Source organism: Heptranchias perlo, chromosome 26 (assembly GCF_035084215.1).
Source record: "Heptranchias perlo isolate sHepPer1 chromosome 26, sHepPer1.hap1, whole genome shotgun sequence".
Classification (NCBI taxonomy): Eukaryota; Metazoa; Chordata; class Chondrichthyes; order Hexanchiformes; family Hexanchidae; genus Heptranchias; species Heptranchias perlo.
In genome coordinates, this window is record NC_090350.1 from 42504026 (window position 1) to 42526091 (window position 22066).

Sequence of the window (22066 nt, forward strand, 5' to 3'; positions counted from 1 at the left end):
ATCACCTGACTTCCCACTGCCAACCCCCATGCCCCCACCATTGGTGGCCCGACACGTCCATCCTCACGGTGCCCCGCCTTCCCGCGACCAATTGGAAAGCAAACAGAGTCTTTGTTACTTGATTGGATGATTCTTGACTATCGGTCAAACAGTCTTCATTCCCCCATCTCCAATATTTTTAATAAACAAAAGTGTTCAAAGAAAATGAAAAAAAATGCACAATTTTCTTTAATGCTCCTATGATTTTTTTTCCCCCGGATTGTTTGCAGTAGGGTCCAGGAGAGTAATCTTTAATTCTTGGAGACTCCAGGACTTTCCAAAGGGCTGGCAATTCTAGAATGGACATGAGAACGGCCAGCGCGGACACGATGAGCTGAATGGCCTCCTTCCATGCTGTAAATTTTCTATGATTCAATGAGCCGGCACAGGTACGATGGGCTGAATGGCCTCCTTCTCTGCTGTATCATTCTATGATTCTATGAGGACAAGAGGAGATTGTACAATGTGTAATGCAATCCTAACCTTTGGAACTTGTGCAGTTTTTGCAGAAGATAAGGGAAATGACAGATCCTTGCAAAGCCCACAACTTCTGAAATGGCTCTTTACTGAATAACATACCTGACTTCCTGCTTAAAGAAAAGTAACAAAGCCCCCTTGATTGGGGATAAAATATCTCCACTATTTTCTACATCACAATAGTGACTACACTTCAGAAGCACTTAATTGATTGTAAAATGCTTTGGAACGTCCTGAGGTCGTGAAAGGCGCTATATAAATGCAAGTCTTTCTTTCTAGAAGATACTGCAATGTTCCAAACCACCATCTTATAGGAGATTGACTATTCATTTTATTCCTTGTTATTAATCTTATTTAAAAATTAAGACTTCTTCCAGAAGTTTGGTTTGCAGCATTCCTGACTGATTACCTCGCCCGTCTCTCTGAGACTGCAGCTCTGATTTATAACAGCCTGTGGGTAAGGTTGAGGCATGGTTTTCATTTCCTTGCTATTGGTGTCTCACTTCCTCTTGTTGGGCAGTGGCCATGAGTAACATAATGCCATTGGATGGCATTTTGAGAGGTTTTGGAGAAAGGGACTTCTTCACATGCGGGAAGCTTCCTGCGATGAAGAGCAGGAAACACAGTCCGAGTTGTGATTGTATTCTTGGAAGAATCATTCTTTTCTCAACAAGTGGGGCTGAGTAGCAAGCAGTCACTGTGCAAGGGTTTTCAAAACAGTTATCAATCAGGCACTCAGTCAGAGAATTGAGTACAAGGCCAGGGCAGAGACAGGAAGGTTCACAGCATCTGTCTCCATCTTCAATACCTCTGAAAAGTGGCATTGTTAGAGCAGCCATTGCAGGCATCAACCTTGCCGTTTATCAGGGGAGTTATGGATAGAACTTCATGGAGAATTGTAATGTGAGCGAGATCCAGAAGAAACAACACCATCCGTACCACCACTGTCGTAGCACCACCATCACCATCACCACCACCATCACCACCACCACCACCACTGTCGTAGCACCACCATCACCACCACCACCACCACCGCCGTCGTCGTCGTACCACCACCACCGCCGTCATCGTCGTACCACCACCACCGCCGTCGTCGTCGTACCACCACCACCGCCGTCGTCGTCGTACCACCACCACCGCCGTCGTCGTCGTCGTACCACCACCACCACCACTGTCGTAGCACCACCATCACCACCACCATCACCAGCACCACCACCACCGTCGTCGTCGTACCACCACCACCACCACTGTCGTAGCACCACCATCACCACCACCATCACCAGCACCACCACCGCCGTCGTCGTCGTCGTACCACCACCACCACCACCACCATCATAGCACTACCAGCACCACCACCACTAGTCATACCCAACACCTGGGATACCAACATCATCCATACTGACACAGCCATATCTACACTAATATAAACACCAACCATGGATGGTGTTGATATCTACACAGCCACATCAACATATTCACTCTGACACCATCCGTGCCAACCTAACCATACTGACACCAACTAGACCAATGTCCACCACATCTGCACTTGTTGCATCCTCTTCAGGGACAATCAAGTATAAATAATATGTAAACAATGTCAGGGGCCTTTACATCCAAGTGTCCTCTAATAGTACTGGGTGCAGTTCCTGTTGATGTAGCACTATTAATCTTAAGGGACAGGGTGATAGTGTTAAGATAAGTCTTTATTGTTGACTTTTTAAATAAAAGAATTGTTTTGCTGCTCCAAGATTTGTTGCACAGTATTGCTGGTGTGTTGCACTTAGTGATCGAGCCCGTATTTGGGGCTGTGCCACATCCCACTTTGCGATTCGGTTTATTTGGAGGCAGATGAGGGGCGATGACCACAATCCCACTTTGACAGCTGCTGGTGTCGTTCACCTGGTCCTCCCCCGAGCCACTAACGACGGTCTCTACCACAGGGTAGGAATCGCACCCCTTCCCCCGACCATACAGCTGCTCCATGGCTCCTGGGATAAGGGGAAAGCCTCACAGCTTTAACTATACCTGCCCCTTTAATGATGCCTTTAAGTTTTGAGTTGTTCCTGAGTTTCCTGCCCCCTGTGCTCATATTGATCCTGGCCAGCATGGGAGAGGAAGATCAGCCCTCGGCAAAAGTATCAGCCAAAATTTTTTGCTGGATGTGTCTCAAGGTTGTTGCTAACAGACATGTTGCAAATTAAGTGGAATAAATAGAATTCTGTTTATTTTTGCAATGAAACAGCCGGGAGAAGATCATATTTCATTCATCAAATATGAATGATTTTCACAACACAGTTGTCAGATTGGTTTGTTTTATTATTCATGTAGCTGTTGAGTGTCAGTTTGGCTCAGTTGATAGTACTCTCACCTCTGAGTTAGAAAGTTGTAGCTTCATGTCTCAGTTCAGGGTTTGTACACATACCTTAGGCTAACCTTTAAGTCAGACACTATCCCGACTTGGAAATATATCGCCGTTCCTTCATCATTGCTGGATCAAAATCCTGGAACTCCCTTCCTAACAGCACTGTGGGAGAACCTTCACCACACGGACTGCAGCAGTTCAAGAAGGAGGCTCACCACCACCTTCTCAAGGGGGCAACTAGGGATGGGCAATAAATGCTGGCCTTGCCAACGATGCCCACATCCCGAGAATTAATTTAAGAAAGACACTCGTGCAATACTGAGAGAGTGCTGCATTATCAAAGGTGTTGTGCTTTGAATAAGATGTTAAATTGTGGCCCTGTCTCCCTTTCCAGTGATTCAGGTGATGTTAAACATTCCAGTGACACTGAATGAGGAACAGCAGGGACATGTCCTGACCAGCATTCCAACTCCAACCATCAAAAGCATCTACTGTCCATTTAACTTATATTCTGTTTGTGGAATCTCACTGTGCGTAAAACAGCCATTGTGGTTGTTGACATAACACTGACTGCATGTCAAAGTCATTCATTCCATGTGAAGTGCTTGGGGATGTTTTGGAGAGCTGTGATAGGGGGTTGTATAAATGCATGGTTGTTTTTATTATTAGCATTTTCCTAAGAATTGGGTTTTTCTCTTTTATCCCCCAATTTTCTCCTCTCATTTCCTGATGATATTAACCCATGTTGGGTTTGTGGATGTTCTTCAACAACAACTCCCATTTATATAGCGCCTTTAATGTAGTAAAATGTCCCAAAGCGCTTCACAGGAGCGATTATCAAACAAAATTTGACACCGAGCCACATAAAGAGATATTAGGACAGGTGACCAAAAGCTTGGTCAAAGAGGTAGGTTTTAAGGAGCGTCTTAAAGGAGGAGAGAGGTAGAGAGATGGAGAGGTTTAGGGAGGGAATTCCAGAGCTTAGGTTCTAGGCAGCTGAAGGCTCGGCCGCCAACAATGAAGCGATGGAAATCGGGGATGCGCAAGAGGCCAGAATTAGAGGGTTGTAGGGCTGGAGGAGGTTACAGAGATAGGGAGGGGCGAGGCCATGGAGGGATTTGAAAACTAGGATGAGAATTTTAAAATTGAGGCATTAGGACCCTTATTTAAATATACAAAGTGCCTAATGTCTGTTTTAGGCATGGGCCCTGGATGCCTCTTTTGGTGCCTTTACCAACATGGCTGGTGCAGAATGTGTGCGCACGCTGCACGCCATATTGGACGCTTCGACACCCGTTTTATGCCTGTAAAATGGACGCTGCATCATTTAATTTCTGGGCCTGGGTTTCCGTTCCCTTCATTTTTCTCCTTCACTTCTCTCCCCACCCACCCCCTCTTCCCCTTCCTTTTCCCCTGAGCCTCGACAAAAGCTGCCAAATGGCTAAAATTCATTTTGAAACTTGATAAATATTTGTCCCCATATGTAGCACTTGCCTTTAAGTGCACACAACCCTTTTAATTTGGACCTGACAGCTGGATTTTCCCATTTCCTCTTACTCCAGGATTGAGGTCAATGCTGATCAAGATGTTCTGAATCGTTATGCAAAGGGGAGGACACTGCCCTGTGGGGGAGCTTTGCCTCAATCACTCTGGTTAAGGAAAATCTCCCCTAAATTTAACTAAGAAACAGTGGGTGGAATTTCCTGAGATCCTGTGTCACAAGCTGCACCTTGTGAAATTATCATCATAGAATCATACAATACAGAAGGAGGCCAATCAGCCCATCGTGCCTGTGCTGGCTCTTTGAAAGAGCTATCCAATTAGTCCCACTCCCCCCTGCTCTTTCCCCATTTCCCTGCAATCTTTTTCTTTTCAATTATTTATCCAAATCCCTTTTGAAAGTTATTATTGAATCTGCTTCCACCGCCCATTCCAACTGGCTTTTTTGCTAGTTATTTTAAATCTGTGTCCTCTGGTTACCGACCCTCCTGCCACTGGAAACAGTTTCTCCTTATTTACTCTATCAAAACCCCTCGTAACTTTGAACACCTCTATTAAATCTCCCCTTAACCTTTACTCTAAGGAGAGCAACCCCAGCTTCTCCAGTCTCTCTAGTAACTGGATAATTATAGGTCCAGTAGCCGCTATTTTTGGATAAGATACCCGCTGTGTGCGAGGTCCTGCTTAGTGGAACTGGGCTTTGCAAAGTTCCGCACAGGAACTGAATGTTTCAGATCAAACGCTTGCCTCCGTCTAACGCTATCGCCTGGCTGTGTTCAGAAGCTTTGGTTGGGGGGTATAACCAGACAGGCTTCGCTGACTCACAGCTTATCAAAGTGCCAGTCTGACAGCTGTTCTGTAACCTGCTGAGGGCTGCAGCAATTCAGGTAAACACAGATGTCTCGGCAGCTGAAGAGTTTCCTTGTTTCTTGAGCAAACGCAGCTTCTCTGGCGACAAGGTGATGTAAAAGATCAGCAAACACCCCCAGAGGACCCCGAACCCACCAAGTGACTGCATCTCTAAAGAGAACATCAGTCAGTAGGAAATACTTTGAGGGCTATGCATGTATGTCAGGTTGACATGCAAAACCCAGTTCAAAGACCAGATTTCAGCAGATGCAAATAACTTTCACCGCGACTGCCTTTAATCTTATAGAATCTGGACCCAAGGACTGTGTGATTCCAAAAACAGACGGTGTCTTATGGATGTGACCGTGCCCAGAATGACCCACAGTTTGTAGGAGTCTTGACCTGCTTGAGGTAGCTGACAAGTTAAAGTCCAGCTCTGAAATAGGTCACCTGATAGAGGAAGCAAGGCTGGTCCCTCTCCTGTGAAGAGCACGAAACAATAAAAGTAACTCCCAGGTATCGGGAATTTAAGTTGTAAGGAAAGGTTAAGGATGTTGGGGAATTTTTTTTTGGGGGGGGGAAACAAAGGAGTTTTCATGCGTTCATAATCGAAGTTTTCAAGATTGTGACGGGAATTCACTGGCACTGGGTCAAGGTGGCAAAAAGGGACATTTTTCACAAATGTCAGGAAACAATTCCTCACATAGAGTGACCCATACATGGAATGAAGTTCAGAGTAAAGTCATTTAATTGGATATTGTGAAGGGATAACTGTAGATTTTTCTGCGTGGATGAGCTAGGAGAGGCCAAATGGTCCACACGGCCAGGGTTAATTTCTTGCCATTTCTTAACCAGTTTTCTGTAATTATTTTTCATTGAAGAAAAACTATTGAAATGCACAAGATCAGAAATCTGTTCTCCGTCACATCAACACCTGCCCACCAACACCTGCTCTGCCAACGCCTGCCCGCCAACATCTGCCCACCAACACCTGCCCTGCCCACGCCTGCCCGCCAACACCTGCCCACCAACACCTGCCCTGCCCACGCCTGCCCGCCAACGCCTGCCCGCCCATGCCTGCCCTCGCTGTCCTGCCCTGCCCAGGCCTGCCCTGCCCGCCAACACCTGCCCACCAACACCTGCCCTTCCACGCCTGCCCTGCCCACACCTGCCCTGCCCATGCCTGCCCGCCAATATCACCTAACTCCTTGTCCATTACACCATTCACTATCAGCACCAGCATCATAACCAACACTGTGAAAACCATTACAAGAAATCCTGTGATAAATTCACTTCCATTACAGTATTTTAATTTTTTCTAGGCTTCCTTTTTGTTCCCTCTGCATAAATTTTAATTGTTTCAGTTTAATGTTAGGAGATTCTTTTTTAGTTTGATTACCCAATGACAAAAGATTCAAGAAATTAATTGTAGGTGACTTGATGAGTTAAGCTTCATATTCAATAGTTTCACATAAGTAAGACATTTCATATATTCCAATTTTTTTTAGGACTCACTGGCAAGGCCAGCAATTATTGCCCATCCTTAGTTGCCCTGAGAGGTGGTGGTGGGCTGCCTTCTGTTTGATACAACTGAGTGACTTGCTAGGCCACTTTTCTGGGGCAGTTAAGAGTCAACCATGTCCAATTCTCATCTCTTGCACTTTCCCGATTTTAATCGCTCCCACCATTGGCGCATGTCCAATTCTCATCTCTTGCACTTTCCCGATTTTAATCGCTCCCACCATTGGCGGCCGTGCCTTCAGCTGCCTCGGCCCTAAGCTCTGGAATTCCCTCCCTAAACCTCTCCGCCTCTCTCTCCTTTAAGATGCTCCTTAAAACCTACCTCTTTGACCAAGCTTTTGGTCACCTGTCCTAATATCTTATGTGGCTCGGTGTCAAATTTTGTTTGATAATCGCTCCTGTGAAGCGCCTTGGGAAGATTTACTATGTTAAAGGCGCTATATAAATGCAAATTGTTGTTGTTGTAAGACTGGAGTTACACATGGGTCAGACCTGTGCCAGCTTTGTATGTCCAGATTTTTTTTAAAAACTGAATTCAAATTCCCAAAATGCCATGGTGGGATTTGAACTCACATTCGCTGGATTACTAGTCCAGTAACAAAACCACAATACAATACCGTGCCCTTTATGTATATGGTGTTATGTCCTGTGGATTTAATGGTCAGGAGTTGTATATCAATTTAAGAGAAGAGCTACTGGAATAATTTGCTCTCTTTTCCCTAATTGCGTCAGTTACTGTACTTCCTTTACGAGGCTGTTGTGTCATCTCATCCTCCACAGTGTCTCCTTTAAAAGATCCACATGGATATCACTCCAAATGAAAATGTTGTGCATTAAACACCATACCACAAATATGTAGCAATTGTTTTTGGGGTACACCAAAGCGCACCTACCAGGGCTTGTTGAGACTCAGAGCGCATCATTGGCATGCCAGAGGCACATTCTATGACTGTAGGCACTGGTCTGACCGTGCAAGAATGCTAAGGACTAAATAGGCAGCAATCCCTTGAAACCATGGCTGTTGTTGGCCCATTACATGGTCCATGATTCCTCACCAACAGTTAGGCCATGCGTGATTGAATGGGAATGAAGGAGCCATGCATGGAACCTGGGCAACTGAAGTAAATGTGCACAGTAACATTTTGTTGCTGTTACTCACTCCTCAGACATTCATTCATGTAATGGAATCTATTCCACTGAGCTATGCAATATATTATATCTACACCGGGCAGTGGTCAGAACTTTTCATGACTTACTAAATTCTGGGTTGTGCTGGAAATTTAGAAATCAGCCCAAATATGCGAATTGCTTGTTCTTCTTGCTCCATTAATCTTCACACCATTTCCTACCCTCGCTCCTTCTTTCCCATGACCTCAGAATTATGGAACTTCTTACCTTCCTCAGTCGTTCCTTCCCTCCATCACGGCAGGTGTTGGTATGGCTAGTGTCATCCAACCACTGTTTCTTGATTTATTTCATCTCTCCTCCTCCTTTCAGTGTTGGAGTCTTGCACAACGGACTTTGTTCCTCACCTACCTTCCTCTACAAACAAGTTAAAGTTGCTCCAGTCAGGTTGGATTCATGATCCTCTGAACTCTGGGATAATTTGACGTGTTAGTGCTCCCTGTGTGGAGCTCCACTCAATGGGAGGGCAGATCAGACATTCAGCCATGGGGGTAAGCATGCCTGATTCATCGCCTCCCAATTTTCCCGTGATTCATTTTAAAGACTGAGAAACTGGAAGAGGCAAGAATGAGGTAACCTTGAACTCCATGGTCGTTGTCCAATCTTCCCTTCCATTGAGCAGAGCTCTACACCAGGAGCATTAGTTTGTACAATGTACCCCTGTAAACAAGTACTCCCGTAGGCTGAAGTTCCTGGCTGGGAGCACTCATTCATAAAATTTGCTTACTATACTAGGAAAAACCATTGGTGTCAAATGTAAAAGAGGGAATTGAAGTGTAATTAACATGATTGGATTATTTTACTCACCCATCCATTCCTTATCCACCAAAATAAACGGTGTGCTTTTTTTGAGAAAGAACAAGACGTGAGATGTAAGATAATTTGGAAATAGTTTAAAGTAGTTTTAACGTTAAAGGATATTTAAAGTGGTGCCGACCATGGAGAGACTTGAAATTCATGAAGTGCAATGTATGTACTTACTGAGAGTTTCCACTGGCACTTACGGTCATCGAGTCGCTGGACCCCAGCAACAGACTGGGAAACTGGATTGCTGAATCTGAGAAACAGCCTGACACATTGTGTAGGGGGTAGGGAGAGAGTGACACATTGTGTAGGGGTGAGGGTAGGGAGAGAGTGACACATTGTGTAGGGGGTGGGGGTAGGGATAGAGTGACACATTGTGTAGGGGGTGGGGGTAGGGATAGAGTGACACATTGTGTAGGGGGTGAGGGTAGGGAGAGAGTGACACATTGTGTAGAGGGTGAGGGTAGGGAGAGAGTGACACATTGTGTAGGGAGTGGGGGTAGGGAGAGAGTGACACATTGTGTAGGGGGTGAGGGTAGGGAGAGAGTGACACATTGTGTAGGGGGTGAGGGTAGGGAAAGAGTGACACATTGTGTAGGGAGTGGGGGTAGGGAGAGAGTGACACATTGTGTAGGGGGTGAGGGTAGGGATAGAGTGACACATTGTGTAGGGAGTGAGGGTAGGGAGAGAGTGACACATTGTGTAGGGGGTGAGGGTAGGGAGAGAGTGACACATTGTGTAGGGGGTGAGGGTAGGGAGAGAGTGACACATTGTGTAGGGGGTGAGGGTAGGGATAGAGTGACACATTGTGTAGGGGGTGAGGGTAGGGATAGAGTGACACATTGTGTAGGGGGTGAGGGTAGGGATAGAGTGACACATTGTGTAGGGAGTGAGGGTAGGGAGAGAGTGACACATTCTGTAGGGGGTGAGGGTAGGGATAGAGTGACATATTGTGTAGGGGGTGGGGGTAGGGAGAGAGTGACACATTGTGTAGGGGGTGAGGGTAGGGATAGAGTGACACATTGTGTAGGGGGTGAGGGTAGGGATAGAGTGACACATTGTGTAGGGGGTGAGGGTAGGGATAGAGTGACACATTGTGTAGGGAGTGAGGGTAGGGAGAGAGTGACACATTCTGTAGGGGGTGAGGGTAGGGAGAGAGTGACATATTGTGTAGGGGGTGAGGGTAGGGATAGAGTGACATATTGTGTAGGGAGTGGGGGTAGGGAGAGAGTGACATATTGTGTAGGGGGTGAGGGTAGGGATAGAGTGACATATTGTGTAGGGGGTGAGGGTAGGGATAGAGTGACATATTGTGTAGGGAGTGGGGGTAGGGAGAGAGTGACACATTGTGTAGGGGGTGAGGGTAGGGAGAGAGTGACATATTGTGTAGGGGGTGAGGGTAGGGATAGAGTGACATATTGTGTAGGGAGTGGGGGTAGGGAGAGAGTGACACATTGTGTAGGGGGTGGGGGTAGGGAGAGAGTGACACATTGTGTAGGGGGTGAGGGTAGGGAAAGAGTGACACATTGTGTAGGGAGTGGGGGTAGGGAGAGAGTGACACATTGTGTAGGGGGTGAGGGTAGGGATAGAGTGACACATTGTGTAGGGAGTGAGGGTAGGGAGAGAGTGACACATTGTGTAGGGGGTGAGGGTAGGGAGAGAGTGACACATTGTGTAGGGGGTGAGGGTAGGGATAGAGAGACACATTGTGTAGGGGGTGAGGGTAGGGATAGAGTGACACATTGTGTAGGGAGTGAGGGTAGGGAGAGAGTGACATATTGTGTAGGGGGTGAGGGTAGGGATAGAGTGACATATTGTGTAGGGAGTGGGGGTAGGGAGAGAGTGACATATTGTGTAGGGGGTGAGGGTAGGGATAGAGTGACATATTGTGTAGGGGGTGAGGGTAGGGAGAGAGTGACACATTGTGTAGGGGGTGAGGGTAGGGATAGAGTGACACATTGTGTAGGGGGTGAGGGTAGGGATAGAGTGACACATTGTGTAGGGGGTGAGGGTAGGGATAGAGTGACACATTGTGTAGGGAGTGAGGGTAGGGAGAGAGTGACACATTCTGTAGGGGGTGAGGGTAGGGAGAGAGTGACATATTGTGTAGGGGGTGAGGGTAGGGATAGAGTGACATATTGTGTAGGGGGTGGGGGTAGGGAGAGAGTGACACATTGTGTAGGGGGTGAGGGTAGGGATAGAGTGACACATTGTGTAGGGGGTGAGGGTAGGGATAGAGTGACACATTGTGTAGGGGGTGAGGGTAGGGATAGAGTGACACATTGTGTAGGGAGTGAGGGTAGGGAGAGAGTGACACATTCTGTAGGGGGTGAGGGTAGGGAGAGAGTGACATATTGTGTAGGGGGTGAGGGTAGGGATAGAGTGACATATTGTGTAGGGAGTGGGGGTAGGGAGAGAGTGACATATTGTGTAGGGGGTGAGGGTAGGGATAGAGTGACATATTGTGTAGGGGGTGGGGGTAGGGAGAGAGTGACACATTGTGTAGGGGGTGAGGGTAGGGATAGAGTGACACATTGTGTAGGGGGTGAGGGTAGGGATAGAGTGACACATTGTGTAGGGGGTGAGGGTAGGGATAGAGTGACACATTGTGTAGGGAGTGAGGGTAGGGAGAGAGTGACACATTCTGTAGGGGGTGAGGGTAGGGAGAGAGTGACATATTGTGTAGGGGGTGAGGGTAGGGATAGAGTGACATATTGTGTAGGGAGTGGGGGTAGGGAGAGAGTGACATATTGTGTAGGGGGTGAGGGTAGGGATAGAGTGACATATTGTGTAGGGGGTGAGGGTAGGGATAGAGTGACATATTGTGTAGGGAGTGAGGGTAGGGAGAGAGTGACACATTGTGTAGGGGGTGAGGGTAGGGAGAGAGTGACATATTGTGTAGGGGGTGAGGGTAGGGATAGAGTGACATATTGTGTAGGGAGTGGGGGTAGGGAGAGAGTGACACATTGTGTAGGGGGTGGGGGTAGGGAGAGAGTGACACATTGTGTAGGGGGTGGGGGTAGGGAGAGAGTGACACATTGTGTAGGGGGTGGGGGTAGGGAGAGAGTGACACATTGTGTAGGGGGTGAGGGTAGGGAGAGAGTGACACATTGTGTAGGGGGTGAGGGTAGGGATAGAGTGACACATTGTGTAGGGAGTGAGGGTAGGGATAGAGTGACACATTGTGTAGGGAGTGAGGGTAGGGAGAGAGTGACACATTGTGTAGGGGTGAGGGTAGGGATAGAGTGACATATTGTGTAGGGAGTGGGGGTAGGGAGAGAGTGACACATTGTGTAGGGGGTGAGGGTAGGGAGAGAGTGACACATTGTGTAGGGGGTGGGGGTAGGGAGAGAGTGACACATTGTGTAGGGGGTGGGGGTAGGGAGAGAGTGACACATTGTGTAGGGGGTGGGGGTAGGGAGAGAGTGACACATTGTGTAGGGGGTGGGGGTAGGGAGAGAGTGACACATTGTGTAGGGGGTGGGGGTAGGGAGAGAGTGACACATTGTGTAGTGGGTGAGGGTAGGGAGAGAGTGACACATTGTGTAGGGAGTGAGGGTAGGGAAAGAGTGACACATTGTGTAGGGGGTGGGGGTAGGGAGAGAGTGACACATTGTGTAGGGGGTGAGGGTAGGGAGAGAGTGACACATTGTGTAGGGGGTGGGGGTAGGGAGAGAGTGACACATTGTGTAGGGGGTGGGGGTAGGGAGAGAGTGACACATTGTGTAGGGGGTGAGGGTAGGGAAAGAGTGACACATTGTGTAGGGGGTGAGGGTAGGGATAGAGTGACACATTGTGTAGGGAGTGAGGGTAGGGAGAGAGTGACACATTGTGTAGGGGTGAGGGTAGGGATAGAGTGACACATTGTGTAGGGAGTGGGGGTAGGGAGAGAGTGACACATTGTGTAGGGAGTGGGGGTAGGGAGAGAGTGACACATTGTGTAGGGAGTGGGGGTAGGGAGAGAGTGACACATTGTGTAGGGGGTGAGGGTAGGGAGAGAGTGACACAGTGTGTAGGGGGTGAGGGTAGGGAGAGAGTGACACAGTGTGTAGGGGGTGAGGGTAGGGAGAGAGTGACACATTGTGTAGGGGGTGAGGGTAGGGAGAGAGTGACACATTGTGTAGGGAGTGGGGGTAGGGAGAGAGTGACACATTGTGCCATATCCAGGATGCGGAGAAACCTTTCGACCAGGAGATCTGCAGCTGGTGGCGAAAAGTGAGGAAGTGAAAATCTGGGAGAAAGAATGGAAGGTCAGTAATCTTCATGAAGAGACAGGAACCGCCTTCCTCCCTCCCCCTGCTGGTCTGTGAGGGTCCAAGGACCTTATTTTGAAACTAATTACCTGCAGCACATGTGTAAGACTTGGCAGTGGGAGATGTGATGGTCACTGTTTGTGTCGATTGGAGGGACATCTACACAAACTGTACAGCATCATTTCCTTTAAACATACGCGAGTCTTACATGCCAGAGCTCTCTCCGAGATAAATGAGGGTGAACTGTTTCCCTTGTTAACCATTGCCAAGTATGATTTGTCAACTTTCACAAGCCATGTGATTACATGAAGAATTATATTTACACAGCACTTATCACATCTCTTAGAAACACCCCACAGTGCTTCGCGTACAATAAATTACTTTGAAGTGTAGTTACTGCTTTTATGTAATTAAACAGAGAAAGTGCTGGGTGTTAGAGGGATCTTCTAACCAACGAACATCTGGGCAAGTGTGCCAATGGAGATTATCTATCCCACTCTCATTTTCCTCCCTTCCTCCCCTGAAGACACTGAGTCCTCACCAAGGTACAGTTCCATTGCTGTGTGGCTTTTCTTTGATGTCACGCTTAAGTGGCCATTCGTGGAGTGCATGTTGTCAAGATGTTTGACCATGGCAGCATTATAACCCAACCCAACCCTATCCTCACCCAAATATTCCAGCAGGTTCTGCTGAATAGGGATTGAGAGTGAGAAACCTGTTTTTTGAGCCGAGGGACGCTGAAGCCTTTCTCGGTGGGGTGGCCGATTTCAGCTATCTCAATGCAGACCAGTGATTGAACCTGGGCCTTTACTGGGCCGTTAGTACGACATCATGTAGCATTTACCAACTGGGCCATTGGTGAGGGGAATTTAGCCAATAGCTTCTTAATGAACCGTTGTAGAGGTAATTACACAGGACAAACAACCTCTAATTCAAATGGATCCTGCTGGAAGAATGCCAGTGAATTTATTTTAAGTTCTGTGTTTGCAGACTCCTTATTGGGGTTTTGGAAGATCTCCAGCTACAATCTCAAATCTGGCTCTCTGCCCTGGTCTATAAATCACCCCGCCTCAGACACAATCAAAATCCCCTCCATAACAAGGCTTCCGACGGAGGATGAGACGGAGAAGGGCAGATTGTTGCTTTTCTTGTCTGATGAGATAATAGGCTAGAGAGAAAAAAATACCCAGTGTAGCAAAACCATCAGGGAGTGCTGCCTGCTCTCAGGTTTCCTCACTCGTTACGGATGGGGGTAGCTGTTATCATCCAGACATCTCTCAGCCCACAGGAACGTACATAAATCATCCAGAAAGACGTTTCACTTGAACCACATCATTGCATGTAAACTGCTGTCAGTCTGGTAATAATAATTTACTTGGTTAAAAACATTCTCATTGTTCAAAAGATGATATGTTCTCAGCTGGTGGCCAACTGTTAAATGTGCTTCCCTATTGAATGCTGAGTTAGACAGGGTAGAAAGTCCAGGTTCAGTCCATGCTCTGTGCTGAGTTACCTCATCTGGGGGATCTCGGGATACTACAATTCATAGAATTGTAGAAACTTACAGCACAAAAGGAGGCCATTCAGCCCATCGTGCCTGTGCTGGCTCTTTGAAAGAGCTATCCAATTAGTCCCAATCCCCAGCTCTTTCCCCATAGCCCTGCAGTTTTCTTCCCTTCAAGTATTTATCCAATTCCCTTTTGAAAGTTATTATTGAATCTGCTTCCACCGCCCTTTCAGGCAGCGCATTCCAGATCATCACAACTCGCTGCGTAAAAAACATTCTCCTCATCTTATCTCTGGCTCTTTTACCAATTACCTTAAATCTGTGTCCTCTGGTGACTGACCCTTCTGCCACTGGAAACAGTTTCTCCTTATTTACTCTATCAAAACTCTTCATAATTTTGAACACCTCTATCAAATCTCCCCTTTACCTTCTCTGATCTAAGGAGAACAACCCCAGCTTCTCCAGTCTCTCCACATAACTAATCGTCACACTCTTCTCCACCATTTGTTTTGTCACCCTTGTTATAAGCTTCCTTATCTTCCAATTGACACAGACCCTGTAGATTGGGATGTGGCACATACACATGCTCTGATTGGCTTAGAGCCAAATCTTAAATCCGAGCTAGGGAGGTTTGGTTAATTCCCTCACGCAGGTGTCCTGGTTATCCGCACGGGTCCTTTAGAATCCCTTCCAATATCTTGCTGTATCAGCTGTGGCTCAGTGGGTAACACTCTTGCCTTTAAGTCAGAAGGTCATGCGTTCAAGTCCCACTCCAGAGACTCAAGTACATAATCCAGGCTGACACTCCCAGTGTAGTGCTGAGGGAGTGCGGCACTGTCAGAGGTGCTGTCTTTCAGATGAGACATTAAACCAAGCCCCCGTCTGCCCTTTCAGGTGGATGTAAAAGATCCAATGGTGTTATTTGAAGAAGAGCAGGGGAGTTCTCCCTGGTGTCCTGGCCAATATTTATCCCTCAACCAACATCACTAAAAAAAACATTTATCTTATTGCTGTTTGTGGGATCTTGCTGTGTGCAAATTGGCTGCTCCGTTTCCTACATTACAACAGTGACTACACTTCAAAAAGTGCTTCATTGGATATAAAGTGGTTTTGGTTGCCAACCCTCCAGGATTGTCCTGGAGTCTCCAGGAATTAAAAATAAATCTCCAGGACATTGATGCAAGCAACACTGGTCACCCTATTATAGAAAGGATATTATTAAACTAGAAAGAGTGCAGAAAAGATTTACTAGGATGCTACCGGGACTTGATGGTTTGACTTATAGGGAGAGGTTAGACAGACTGGGACTTTTTTCCCTGGAGAGTAGGAGGTTTAGGGGTGATCTTATAGAAGCCTATAAAATAATGAGGGGCATAGATAAGGTAGATAGTCAAAATCTTTTCCCAAATGTAGGGGAGTCTATAACGAGGGGGCATAGATTTAAGGTGAGAGGGGAGAGATACAAAAGGGTCCAGAGGGGCAATTTTTTCACTCAAAGGGTGGTGAGTGTCTGGAACGAGCTGCCAGAGGCAGTAGTAGAGGCGGGTACAATTTTGTCTTTTAAAAAGCATTTGGACAGTTACATGGGTAATATGGGTATAGAGGGATATGGGCCAAGTGCAGGCAATTGGGACTAGCTTAGTGGTATAAACTGGGCGACATGGACATGTTGGGCCGAAGGGCCTGTTTCCACGTTGTAAACTTCTATGATTCTATGATTCTAACACTGGAGAAAAATCATAGTCATGAAAAAAATGGTGTTTTCTTTGAATACTTTTGTTTATTAGTTATACAAATACTGGAGATAGGGAAAAGGTGGTTTGATTGATAGTCAAGAATCATCCAATCAGGTAATGAAGAGTCTGGTTTCCAATTGGCTGTGGGAAGGCAGGGCACCGCAAGGATGGTTGTGTTGGGCGACCAATGGCGGGAGTGTGGGGGCGGGGCGGTTGGAGGCAGGAGGTCATGTGATGGCACCTTCAGGAATACGACCAACCAGAGTTGGCAACCCCTAGGTGGGAAGGCAGCGGGATCGGAGTGGGTAAGTGACTGCCCTAATTTTAACTGCGCCCCCCCTCCCTCCCTCCATTGGCTTCTGCCGGGCCAGGTTGGGGGGGGGGTTAAAATCAGGGCCTATGATTCTATGTTGGAAAGAGTCTGAAATCTGGGAAATGCAACATTTGAATGTGTTGATGGAGTTGGGTTTCCCTCCTGTGGTGTGATGGAACTTGCTACTTCCTGTAGTGTCAGCTCACGCTGCCTCCACACTGCATGGGAAAAGTGACATCCAAACCAACCAACTTCCCCTTCTGCAGTCACCTCAAGGACAAACCTCTCATCATCGTCCTTAAGCACTTCACTTTGTTTACGGAACAATAAACGTCACTGGAAATCCTAGCAACTATAGAGAGGGAAGGGAAATGTCCAGACATCCTGGTAATGGTGAGACAGATGATCAGGTCACTTCACAGGGGACTGGCCGTGTTGCAATAGATTTGAAACATTAACTCAGCATGAAAGGAATAATTAAATAAAAATCCATCCCAAACATCAGAAAACCTGTTACTTCAGGCAAAGGGGAAATTCTGCCCCAACTTACCCGATCCGATTTACCCTTACTCTGTTCATGTGACAGGTGGTTACAGCCGGACGCTATCTGAGAGATTATGGCCTCAATTTTAACCTTGCTACGACAGGCAGGAAAGGGTTGGGTGAGGGGTTAAAATCCTAAAAATCGAGATCTGGCCCTGGATGAGGCTCCTGCTAAAAGCAGGCGGGGGACCTAGTTAAGATTCAAAGGTTGCGGTCAGATGATGTCATCGGTCTGTGCGGGAGGATTCCTGCACTATCTGCTGCCCGGCAACAGCAACAGGAGCCCACTTGCGGGAAGAGGCCCAGCTAAGTTTTAAAACTTTACCTCTCTTTTGAGCTCCACACGGGCCCGGAGGAGCAGGAATGCCTTCCCCCCCAACCAGGCCCCAGAATGAATCCTTGAGCCTCCCCAGCCCCGGCCTTCCCCACCACCAACTCTGATCGCAATGTGAAAAGGGAAGTTCCCCCAGGCCTCTCCCCGATCCCAACACAACCACCCTGGAGCCCCTCCTCCCAATGACTGCCGGGGACAGTTCCCAGAGGCAGGAGTGATGTCCACTGAGCCATGGCTAACCCATGCTGGACAATAACCAATGGCTGTACAACCACACCCCTGTACAGTAGTAAAGGCTAAAAATCTGGAAAGATATTAAAGACAGTTGGACACTGACTAAAGGATTGGAGAGCCTTTCTAGATGGATGAGTTGGAATTGTGTTGGGACGTCATGAAAGGCGCTATATAAATGCAAGTCTTTCTTTCACCATTGGCGACTGGTCAGCTCACATTCAGGAACGTCATTGTCTGCCCTTGACCCTGGGGTCAACAGCAATGTAAATAATATAAAAGCATCTTAAAGGATCAAATTAGTACCATCGATATACAGGGGGGTGTGGAGGGCAATAAGTGTCTGAACAACAAGTGGGGCCAAAATAAACATTGATAAACCAAGGGAGTAACACCAACACCTCACCCCCAAAAACTGTTTACCACCACAATCTTTCAGGGGTCGACTAGTCACTAAGCTTGTACAGAGAACCATTATTCACACCTTGTACCTTAAGCTGCATCTCTCTCTCAGATGTTATCTTAACGCAGGCAGAGGCAAAGTACCGGATTACAACTTCACACATTTCGATCTGTGATTTCACACCTGATTATAAAATGAGACGATGGGCACAGAACAGGAAAGTAGCCACACATACTAGTTCCTCCCTTCGCCCTGCCTGCAAGGAGAGCAGGTAAATAATGATGAAGGCCCAGCATCGGGCAGCTTGCTTGCGGTTCTGTCTCTGTAGCTTTTACATAGACGAGGTGCTCTGAAACTTCAAGCTCTTCAGATGAAACTGATATACTTGCACAATCTGTTTAGGAGCATTTATTGGCTCAGATCTTGCGGGAGTGAAGTATCTCACTGTGTGTCCCCTTAGTTACACTTTCTCCCCCATCCCTTCAGCTCGAAAAATTTTTATGCCGCAAATTGCTGGAAGTGCGAGCTGATAACAAAAATCCATCAGTCTCAATTTTGAAAGCTCCAATTGACCCCCAGCCTCTACAGCTTTTTAGGGGAGAGAGTTCCAGATTTCCACTCCCCTCTGTGTGAAGAAATTTTTCCTGATTCAATTCCTGAAAGGCCAGGTTCTACTTTTAAGATTATGCCTCCTTGTTCCGGACTCAACCAACTAGAGAAAATAGTTTCTCTCTATCTACCCTATCAAATCCCTTCGTCATTTTAAAAACCTCGATTATATCAACCCTTAACCTTGGACACGCAAGAGAATACAAGCCTAGTTTGTGCAACCTGTCCGCATACTTTAACTCTTGAAGCCTTCGTATCCATCCTGAGGTTTTATTATGTGGCTCGGATGAGCGTACCTGATCCTCCCGGCCCACTCCAGCCCCTCCCGGCCCATTCCTGGCCCATTCCTGCTCCTCTTGCCCCATTCCTGCTTCGCCTGGCCCACTCCTAGCCCATTCCTGCCCCACTCCAGCCCCTCCAGTCCCATTCCTGCCCCACTCCAGCCCCTCCTGGCCCATTCCTGCCCCACTCCAGCCCCTCTTGGCCCATTCCAGCTTCGCCTGGCCCACTCCCAGCCCATTCCTGCTCCTCTTGGTCTGCACATGCCTCAGATTAAAATAGCAGTCAGGTATCTGGTGTCATTGGATCCCGATCTGCATATTCAAAGGTGGACTCCAGACAGGTTAAACATCGCTGGTTTTGGCACAGATGAGGTGTTCTCCCCCATCAGGAGGGAGCCTCCAGCATGAATACTAATTGGGGCCAATTATATCACGAGGACCCCAATGGCATTTTAATCGGGGCTTGAGCGCAGAAGCAGGTGGGAAGGACAAAGAGGCCCTTCAATGTCAGTGTGAAACTTTCCTTTGGTGGGGGGGGGCAGGAGGTGCAGGAGTACACTTCCGGGGGCCACAAGAAAAGTCACGGCCTCCCCTATCCCAGACTCCCCCAAACCCCCACACCACCCACCCCCTTCCCTTCCATATGACCCTCTCAAAACCCCCCTCCCCACCACTTGCCTGCAGCCAGTGAGCGGCCAAGAGAGCCTCCCAATCTTTCCCTGCCAGTGGAAGCTTTGTGCACACTTCCTGTCCATTGAGGGTGGGAAGTAGATCGGAGTCATTTAAATGAAGCCTGGGAGTTAAAATACCCCATTCAGGGTTAAAATCAACTCCTAAGTTTTCTAACTTTTGATAACGAGCAATGCCACGAGATGCCAATCCTCCTATAAATGTTTCTGTTGTGTTCTTGTGACCTTTGAGTTTGAATGGATGTTGAAACAGGCTGTGGTACAAGAGTTGAAAATTGGCCATTTGATCTGAAACTCTTTGGCGTCAAATGAGCAAGTTAACAACAACTTGCATTTATATAGCGCCTTTAATGAGGTGAAACGTCCCAAGGCACTTCACAGGACCGATTATCAGACAAAATTTGACACTGAGCCAAATAAGGAGATATTAGGACAGGTGACCAAAAGCTTGGTCAAAGAGGTAGGTTTTAAGGAACGTCTTCAAGGAGGAGAGAGAGGCGGAGAGGTTTAGGGAGGGAATTCCAGAGTTTAGGGCCCAGGCAGCTGAAGGCACGGCCGCCAATGGTGGAGCGAAGGAAATTGGGGATGTGCAAGAGGCCAGAATTGGAGGAGCGCAGAGATCTCGGAGGGTTGCAGGGCTGGAGGAGGTTACAGAGATAGGGAGGGGCCGAGGTCATGGAGGGATTTGAACACAAGGATGAGAATTTTAAAATAATAGAATAATAATTTTTAACAAACACAGAATAATTTAGAGCAGAGATCTCCTGACTCAACCTTTCATCTATTGCAAGACCCGGTACCTTACCACGTATTGGAACTCTTCGATTGAAGGTACACAGTCAGTTTAAATACCTTGGTCCTAACAGGGTTTGTCTGGTGAGTTGTAAAGCCATGAAGTGTTATTGTAGTCGCAGTATCTGTTACACCACAGTGCTGTGGTGTGGTGTAAAATGGTGGTTAGGTCTATTTGGTCAACATCTCTGTAAAGGTATCTTACTGGGGCCGTCATAAGAGCCAAACTCAACTGGGAGCTCGGAGACCCATCACTACATGACATCATTGTGTTCTGTACCGGCAGCACCCCCCACAGGAAGCAAATGAGTTAGACTGTGAGTGAAGTGAGGGGGAGCGTGAGGGGGGAGGAGGGGTGATGGGGGGAGGAGGGGTGATGGGGGGAGGAGGGGTGATGGGGGGAGCGTGAGGGGGGAGGAGGGGTTATGGTGGGTGCAGGGGTGGGGGAAGCAGGGGTGATGGAGAGCGGGGGTGGGGGGAGCAGGGGTGATGGGGAGCAGGGGTGATGGGGAGCGGGGGTGGGGGGAGCAGGGGTGATGGGGAGCAGGGGTGATGGGGAGAAGGGGTGATGGGGAGCGGGGGTGGGGGGAGCAGGGGTGGGGGGAGCAGGGGTGATGGGGAGCGGGGGTGGGGGGAGCAGGGGGGATGGGGAGCGGGGGTGGGGGGAGCAGGGGGGATGGGGAGCGGGGGTGGGGGAGGGGGTAGTGGGGGGGAGCTGGGGAGGGGGGGTTGCTGCTTCTCATTTGTGCTGAGCATGTGGCTTTTGGGAAACGGAGGCCTGTAATTCTCATCCTGACTGTGACCACAGTTACTGGTTAAGACAACCTGTGCACAATGAGACTGATTGGCGGGCGAGAGCAAAAGAAATGAAACAGAAAATAACCCCAGCCCACTAAGCATCGCGCCTTCCACTCGGCTTATACGCTGAGAAACCACTGAGGAAGTCAGGCTAAAGAATGGGGGTCACCTTTGGCAACTCTCTTCTTCAAAAAAAATGCTTGCAAGCCATTAAAGGGGAACGCTCTTGGAGGGAGGACATCGATGGTTGATCAGCAAGCACTCGGTACGCAGCCCTTTTAAGCTGTGAATTTGTGGGTCCCACAGCAGCAACCCATCTAGCTGTGGCTCAGTTGGAATTTACAGCACAGAAACAGGCCATTCGGCCCAACTGGTCCATGCTGGTGTTTATGCTCCACAAGAGCCTCCTCCCACTTCTCTTCATCTCACCCTATCGACATCCTTCTATTCCTTTCTCCCTCATGTGTTTATCCAGCTTCCCCTTAAATGCATCGATGTTATTTGCCTCAACTACTCCTTGTGGTAGCGAGTTCCACATTCTCACCACTCTCTGGGTAAAGAAGTTTCTCCTGAATTCCCGATTGGATTTATTGGTGACCATCTAATATTTATGGCCCCCTAGACTCGGTCTCCCCACAAGTGGAAATATTATCTCTACATCTACCCTATTAAACCCTTTCATAATTTTAAAGACCTCTATCAGGTCACCCCTCACCCTTCTCTTTTCCAGAGAAAAGAGCCCCAGCCTGTTCAGTCTTTCCTGATAGGTATAACCTCTCAGTTCTGCAGGTGTTTATTTTTTTGAGTCGATGAGCTGAGGTGACCTCAGACAATTGTATC